The sequence below is a fragment of the Dama dama genome, chromosome X, assembly GCF_033118175.1.
Source record: "Dama dama isolate Ldn47 chromosome X, ASM3311817v1, whole genome shotgun sequence".
NCBI classification, from domain to species: Eukaryota; Metazoa; Chordata; class Mammalia; order Artiodactyla; family Cervidae; genus Dama; species Dama dama.
Window position 1 is genome coordinate 17,349,446 of NC_083714.1, and position 9,200 is coordinate 17,358,645.

General features: G+C 36.1%; 1 pseudogene; it reads right to left on the minus strand.

The window, feature by feature from the left end:
- Positions 1–7,947: 7,947 nt before the first annotated feature.
- Positions 7,948–8,923, minus strand: LOC133052215 (glyceraldehyde-3-phosphate dehydrogenase-like; annotated as a pseudogene).
- Positions 8,924–9,200: the final 277 nt, after the last annotated feature.

The window sequence follows — 9,200 nt, forward strand, 5'->3', positions numbered from 1 at the left end:
TGCAGTGTGGCCATAAAAAAAAAAAAAAAGCTAAATGATAGGAAAAAATTGAAAAGAAAACCTATGGACTGGGAAGCAGGTTGTGGGGAGCTACTGTCATGGAGGGTGAAAATTCAGATATTTAGGTTCAGAACTTTAGTACAGACCAGCAGTACATATGAAAATACATTTTTGAAGATATTAATAAGAATTCTGTTTTATTATGTTTGCCAAAGAAAATATTCTCTCTTAACTCTGGGAACTATGTTAACAACTGCAATATTTAGCTAAATCTATGCCGCTAACTGCCTCTAATAGAACTACTGCATAAAAGCAGAACCATACTCATTAAATATAGCTGAAAATCATATCATTAGCATGGATATCTCATGTATGAATTACTTTAATCCAAAGAAAAATAAAACCTTTTCTGCAAGCAATTTATAACATGCAAAATTTTGTTGGTGCTTATTAACAAGAAATAAACCAATTTCAATTCATCGACTGACTTAAGGTCCCACTGATGCATTTGAGGTATGAACTTTCTAACAGCACCTTGCCTAAATTATATTTAAAACACCTATATTGAGATTAAAAAAAAAGTCTGCATTTTTTGTAGCCTGAACTTGTACTTTATGGGTAAACTGAATGTGTATTATAGAATGTCAACATTTTAGTTAAATGTATGATGTTTAAAAAGAGAAACTGGCTATTTTTTCTTTGTTTTTCATTTGTAATGTCCTGAACACTGAAGACAGTTTTGAAAAAAATTGCTCAAGGTAAAACCAATTTTCTTTAGGATATCTCTGAATGCCTTCACAACCAGACTCAGGCAATGGAGTTCTCTAAACCTTAACTCAAATATTCAATAATAGTTGATGTGAGTACAACAAAAATATATTTGAAAGCTAATAAAGAGTATAGTACATCTTCTAACTTGATTTTCCCTACATAAATATTTGAAGATATGAAGTAGCAGATCCTTATTGGCTATGTCTTCAATGTCTAATAAATATTTCGGGGCCAGGAGATCTTATTTTGGAATCCACATATTCTGGGTTTTTGTTAATTCAATTCAAATGATATGTGGATTTAGAGACAATGATATCTCTATTTTCCTTAACATCTAACTAAAAATTACCATTTCATTTGGAAAGCAGGCAACAGATCACTGCAATATTGACAATACATATTTGTAAACAATAAGAAAGAAAGTGAAGTCACTCAGTCGTGTCTGACTCTTTGCGACCCCATGGACTGTAGCCTACTAGCCTCCTCTGTCCATGGAATTTTTCAGACAAGAGTACTGGAGTGGGTTGCCGTTTCCTTCTCCAATGTCAGTAATAGACAGCACAGAAAATTTTGTGTCACATAAAAGTTGTTATAACTATAGTAAAATTAAATTAAACTCATCTTATTTCAAAGTTTTCATCATTTTAGAGCTGATACTAAATCTTGTTATCCAGTGTATTAAAATGAAGCAAGTATATTACTGTAATATAAAAACATAAATATATTTTGATAGCTATATTTCAATATAACTTCTGTAATTTGTAAATGAGTATTTACAAGTTAAATATTCATTTAATTAAAGAAAGCTGAGTGCAAGAGGAGAAGGGGGAGATGGAGGATGAGATGGCTGGATGGCATCATCAACTCAATGGACGGGAGTTGGTGATGGACAGGGAAGCCTGGCGTGCTGCAGTCCATGGGACTGCAAAGAGTTGGACATGACTGAGTGACTGAACTATAACTAACTACATTAAACTTTCCTACTTCAAGTGGTTATTCTAAGGATATAGTGCTTAGAATCATACCTGACACAAAGTATTTGCTATTGTCACCTGCTTTTAGAGATCTTCATGATTCTACTGGAAATACAGAGCATGTTCCCAAAACGTAACCACATAATATAGGATGTAATATAGCAAAAATGAACAATGAAAGTGATAGTTATTTTAAGAATCCAAAGAAAGTGATAAATTAGAGTTATATTTCTTTAGGATGGCTTCATGGAGGAAGGGATTGGCATTAGCTGGGTTTGATGGAGGAAATCCTATGGTGTCCTCAAACTTGTAAAGTTGGATTTATCATAGTGCTTGCATGCATAGGTGAGTATAAAATCTGGTATGGATTTTGGGACTACTTTGGGGTGCCATGAAGTGGTATAAAAGCATGAATTATTTCATTGATGGTCTCAATATTTGCCTTTGTGATTCCTGCTGTTGCTCTCATGGAAAATTGATTTTGATCAAGAAAAGCAGTGTAGCAGCATAAGGAAAGCATAGGTCCCTGAATCAGCTGGCCATAGTTTTAAATCCCACTTCTGCAGTTTGATGCAAATTGCTTAAATTTTTTACATTTTTTTGTATAAGATTCTGTTTACTTGCTCATTCAGCAAATATTTATTATTTGTCTATTTTGCGCCAGGTACTATGCTAAGTTCTGAAGATTAACTAAATAAGATACATAGACCCACATGCAATTCAGTCTCTGAAAGAGAAAATTATAAAATTATACCTACCTCATAGAGTTGTATTGAAAATTAGAAGTGTTATAAATTCATGTTATAAAATCATAAAATATAAATACAGCAATATATTTAAATTCTATGGCATCATGTCTAGCCTATAGTAGGTCCCCAATAAATGGTAACTGATATTATTGTTACAAACTCTTAAAGGTATTTTAAAGATTCTCAAGTGATCCTAATATAGAGACAGATCTATAGCAGTGGTTCTCAAACTAAATTTCATATTAGAATTATTTTGGGGAGTTTATAAACTACTGATCATGGCCCCACCCCCAGAAATTGATTTACTTGAACTCAGGAGCAGCCTGGCTTTTGGCTTTTTAAAAATCTCCTCAGGTAATTGTATATTGCAGCCATGGTTGTGCACAACCGAGAAAATACCAAGTGTGCAAATCTGCCAAATATAATGCATTTGACTTTTTGTTTTCATTTTCTGCCCTACATGTTCAATGATAGTATTTATTAGAGATTTTGACAAATGCAACTTTATAATGACAAGACTTCTCATATAACATAAAATGGGAGAAAAATAAGGAAGATGCGCCTGTTCATTTAATTATGCGTAGAGTTACAGGGATAGAACACCTGGAGACAGGTTTGATTAACAGTGCTGGAGAACATATGCCTGTTTACACTGTAACAGGAATTAAGGTGAGGGTGTTATGTTACTGTTGTCATCCTTGTTATCATCATTTCAGCACTGTTTATTGAGTTTTACAGCCAGAAATTAAGAAAGTGTGTGTGTATGTGTACACTTCTCATAACAACCCTATACCTAATTTAATATTATTTAGAGATGAGTAAAAAGATATTTATGATAAATAAATTGACCATGTTTATCAGCCTAGTTACTTTCAAAATCTGGATTTAAAACCAGTTCTGCCTGACTTTAAAACATGCATGCTTAGCTACTTTATACTGTCTAATAAAGAAATGACACTTTACTTATATTTTAGAGTGCCTTTCCTTGTTATAATCAGAAATATTCTTTCATTCTCTTGTATGTCATCTGTCTTTGAAATTGTTGCTCTTCTAGTTTCCCAGTGGATTCTATGCTTTCATTGTGACACTTAGGCTGGCGTTCATCTCCAGTTTTATCTGATACTTAGTATCTGCTTTAATACTTAAACAAATGTAAATATGATTATTCTGTATTACAAATGGTGGTAATGGTGACATCCTTCAAAATGACTTATGCCAGCCCACCCCTGAGGCTCATATATTGTGACTATCCCGAACTTTGTTGTTCAGGTGCTCAGTCATGTACAACTCTTTGCAACTCCATGGACTGCAGCACGCCAGGCTTCCCTGTCCTTCACCATCTCCCATAGATTGCTCAAACTTATGTCCATTGAGTCTATGATTCCATCCAGCCATCTCATCCTCTGTCGCCCCTTTCTTCTCTTACCCTCAGTCTCCCAGCATCAGGGTCTTTTCCAATTAGTTGACTTTTCACATCAGATGGCCAAAGTATTGGAGCTTCAGCATCAGTCCTTCCAATGAATATTCAGAGTTGATTTCCTTTAGGATATACTGATTTCATCTCCTTGCTGTCCAAGGGACTCTCAAGAGTCTTCTCCAGTACCACAGTTCAAAAGCATCTATTCTTCAGTGCTCAGCTTTCTTTATGGCCCAACTCTCACATCCATACATGATTACTGGAAAAGTCATAGCGTTGACTATATGGACCTTTGTTGATAAAGTGATGTCTCTGCTTTTTAATATGCTGTCTAGTTTGACCATAGCTTTTCTTCCAAGGAGCAAGTATCTTTTAGTTTCATGGCTACTGTCACCATACACAGTGATTTTGGAACCCAAGAAAATAGTCTGTCACTGTTTCTATTGTTTTCCCATCTATCTGTCATGAAGTGATGGGACTGGATGCCATGATCTTACTTTTGTGAATGTTGAGTTTTAAGCCTGCTTTTTCCTCTCCTCTTTCACTTTCATCAAGAGGTTCTTTAGTTCCTCTTCACTTTCTGCCCTAAGGATGGTGTTATCTGCATATCTGAGGTTATTGATATTTCTCCTGGCAATCTTGATTCCAGTTTGAACTTCATCCAGACCAGCAAAACCATTTGTATAGGGTTATTTCATAAAACACAGAGGATAAAATACTGCCTTAGATTCTTTAATGTATAATGAAGGCTTTGGGGATTTCTATTTACACTGAATTAAAGGAAGAGAACAGCAATAGAATTGTGGAAAGATTTGCTTATCCTATCCCTCTCTACTTTGGTATCAGCTATTTTAATGGTTTCCAGTGACACAAAGGGGCTTCCCTGGTGGCTCAGTGGTAAAGAACCCACCTGCCAACACAGGAGATGCAGGTTCAATCCCTGGGTCTTGAAGACCCCTGGAGAAGGACATGGCAACCCACCCCAGTAATTCTTGCCTAGGAAATCCCATGGACAGAGAAGCCTGGTGGGCTACAGTCCATGGGGTCAAAAAAGTCAGACACGACTCAGCGATTAAACAATATATGGGATATATGCACCTCTGAAGAGAAAAGCATCATGGGACTTCATCCCTAAAGAATGGAAGGAACATTTCTTAATACAAAATTTTTTCCCTCTTCCCTCTCCCCTTTCTTTCCTTCCTTTCTCTCTTTTTGCTACTGTATGATTCAATTTTTATTATGAGCAAGTCAGACAAAATTAATCTATGGTGATAGAAGTTAGAATAGTGATAACTTCTAAAGGGTATGTAGTAACTGGGAGGAACATGAAAGAAACTTCTAGGTGATAAAAATGTACTATATCTTGATTGAGGTTAAGTTTATATGAATAGCTTTACATATATATGTAAAAGCTTTACATATATATGTATATACATATACATATATATCAAGCTCTTTCTGAAGATGCATGTACATTATTGAGTATAACCTTTACAGCAACAGTATAAAAATTTATAACTTAGATAATATCTATCTATTTCTTTATTTCTTCTTGCCTATTTAATACAGATTTCTAAGTTGCTGCAAACTTCCACAAAATAATGATTAATTTATACATCTTTTAAAAGGATCTAAATTTCTACCCATACTTGACATTTTCATATATGCTAAGATTTATTATTCACAACTGAAAAAAAATATGGATAATATGGAATAAACTGAAAAAATGGAAAAGATGTGTCAGGAATCTGACATAGAAATGAGTACTTACAAACATTGGCATGTTTATTTTGACATTCACTCAGTGATATCTATTGACATCAAGCACCCTGGAAATTTCACTTTTGTAAATTTACCCCCATATGGTCATGTCCTTCATTAAAGTAATACTTAAATTGATTAAAACTCATCTTTCTCATTTCTTATATTTTAAATATACAACATATTTTAAGTGGACCAAATGATGTCCTTAGCCAAATACCAAATAAAAAGGGCCATTATTAATCAGCCTCCTCTAGGTGCTCTGTCTCTACCCCTTGTTTGCCACAGCTCTAATTCTAGCTGCCTGAAGACCTTTTAATTCTTTCTCTCACCAGAGATTTTTACTGACTTTGTGTTATGCTCTCTAGTCCCTGATCCAAAATTACTTTTGCCCCAATGATTACATCCTCTCTTGCTTCTCAGAAAGAAATAACATGGTATAAGCCTACCACTCTTTTTCTGGAGAAAATTCGGGGAAAAAAAAACCTCAGGTCATGTTAGAGAAATAGAGGGTTCAAATATTTTTCATCAACATCATTCACCCATCCAGACTGTGAAGAGGACAATAGTGGTATTTATTGGGAGCAATAGAAATATAGAAAATATAATAGCTAATTTACAATGGAATAAATGCCAATAATCACTGGGAAATAAGATGAAAATGTGTTTGTATTCTGTATTATTAATGAAATTCTGATAATAATATTCCAGTATATAGAAATCACTGCTTAGGTTAACCCTCTAGGATTTCAGATAGTATTGAGCAGGACCAAGATATTAATAAAATTCTTAGGAGTTAACTATCTATGTCTTAATTTGAATTGTGGCATACTGCATTCACTTTTCTGCTTAAAGAAAACCACATCCTTCCATCTGTGATTAGTGTCCCTCAATTTCATGTATTCAGTTCTGAAATTTTATGAGAGACATGAAGCTAGCCTAACTACACATTTTTCTTATTCTTAGAGGTCTCATGACTTAATTCTTCACACCCACAGCCTTGATGATAAGTGGTGTCTGCCTTAAGTGTGCTTCAATTCAGAAATTATATTAAAGTCAGAATTTTTTTTACTAGCTGTGAACTCTAAAAAGAAATAGGTCTTTCTCCTCTACATGTAGAAGTGTGTTTTATTAACATTTTGGCAATATAAACATGTATATTAGAAATATTTATCTTCCTAGATTTGGTTCACTATAGCAAGGATTTATTGAATGTGTACAAAAGCCAGGCGAGACACTTTGCTATGAATGCATATTTTCTCTCTATGCACTGTGTTGTTAGTCTCTCTACTATGAACATCATTATTGGCAATCACAGTTTTCTCAGCTATCCAATCACATTTAGAGAAGCAACTGCAACTTCTTTCTAAATTTCTGGATAATTTTTATGTGCAAACGTTATTCAACAAATTGTCTCTTTATACACCTTCTAAAGGGTAGTATCCAAATTTAGTAGTATTCATTTATTATAGAAAAATATGCATAGACAAGATGTAAAATTGTTAATAACCCCTCTTCAATTAGATGTCACAGTTTAGAATTCTATGAGCATACTTGTCAAATGATCTCTCTCTCCTTTTGAGGAGTGGTATGTGGAAACAGAAACCCAAAGAATACAAACAAACAGAACATGAATGTTTCAGTAAATTCTAGGGATGGAAAAATTTCTGTTCGTTATTGATTCCAATTCTATATATAATTGGTATTCTAGATAAATGATAGTAACTTCTTTTGCAGATTTAGACTTTGAGATTTTTCCTAATCAAGCAGGGTAGGATATGTAAATAGAAGTACACACATACACACACACACACACACACATATCATAACAGCACAGGCCTTCAGAATCAGATTTTGATCCTATTCTTGTATCTGTAGTTTTCTAACTTCAAGTAACTTTGCTCAGTATCAGTTTTCTAATCTATAAAAATGGAGACAAAATGCATCATTCAGTGGGTTAACATGAAAGGTAAACAAGACAAAAATATGTGTGCAGCAGAGTGAAAATATACAGTTCAAAAGTTGGTAACAGAATTTCTCTCATGAAAGGAATCATCTTTATTTAGAAAAAGTAAAGTACTTCCTTAGGCTGGGTATTTTCTATTGATGGTACATAACAAGGTAAGGCTCACTAAGTCCCTCCTCTTCTTCAGGGTTTCTGGGATGGAAAAATGTGGATACTCTCAGTATGTTGGGGTGATCTAGTTGAGGTGAGTATCCCAACAGCTGAGGGCCTCTCTCATGCTCTCAGTGGGGCTGGAGATCCAGGGTGCTCTCATTCTCCAGAGGCTATGGAGAATTCTCCACTCATTCTCCAGTGGACCATGAGGCCCACTACCCTGTCTGTAGCCAAATTCATTGTCATACCAGGAAATGAGCTTACAAGGTGGCTTTTAAGGGCAATGCCAGCCTTAGCATCCAGGGAGGAAGAGTGGGTGTCACTGCTAAAATTAAAATAGAAAACTTGGTTTTCAGTATAGCCTAGAATGGTCTTTAACGAGCCTTCCAGTGCCTGCTTTACCTCTTCTTGATACCATTGTATTTAGCAACTTTCTCCAGGCAGTGGGTCAGATCTACATCAGACACACTGGGATGTGGCTGGGATGGAGACATGGAAGGCCATGCCAGAGAACTTCCCATTCAGCTCAGGACTGATCTTGCCCCAAAGCCTTGGCAGTGCCAGGGGAAGCAGGGATGATGTTCTGGGCAGTTCCTCATCTATCCCAGGACAGTTTCCCCTGGGGCCCATCATGATCTTCTGGCTTGCAGTGATGGTATGAACTGTGGTCATGAGTCCCTCTACAGTGACACTGACCAGGTGTGTCAAGCAGGTGGTAGTGCACGTCACATTTCTGACCATCTTGAGGGAGTTGTACTGCTTATGGTTCATGCCCATCACAAATATGGGATATCAACAGAAGGGACAGTGATGATTAGCCTTTTGGCTAACCCTTCATGTGAGCCCCAACCTTCTCGAAGGTAGTGAGGACACCAGTGGACTCTATAACATACCCAGTACCAGTGGCACTCCATTTGATATTGACAGAATCTTGCTTCTAAAAAATGGAAGTGGGCTTTCCACTGATGGCAAGCTTCCTCTTCTCAGACTGGACTGTGCCATTGAACTTGCCATGGGTGGAATCACACCGGAACATATAAACCATGTAGTTGAGGTCAGTGACGCAGTCATTGATGGTAATATTTACTTTACCATAGTTAAAAGCAACTCTGGTGAGCAAGTGCCCAATACAGCCAAATACGTCTTGGGGACTTGGCTGGCATTGCACAAGGAAATATGGTTGGCTGTTGAATGGGAAGGAGCAGAAAGACTAAACTCTTCAGGTATGAAGATAAGGTCCTGAAACCAGGTTTAAGAAAAAGTACTCTTGCCTGAAAAATCCCATGGACGGAGGAGCCTGGTAGGCTGCAGTCCATGGGGTCACAAAGAGTTGGACACGACTGAGTGACTTCACTTTCACTTTTCACTTTCATGCATTGGAGAAGGAAATGGCAACCCACTCCAGTGTT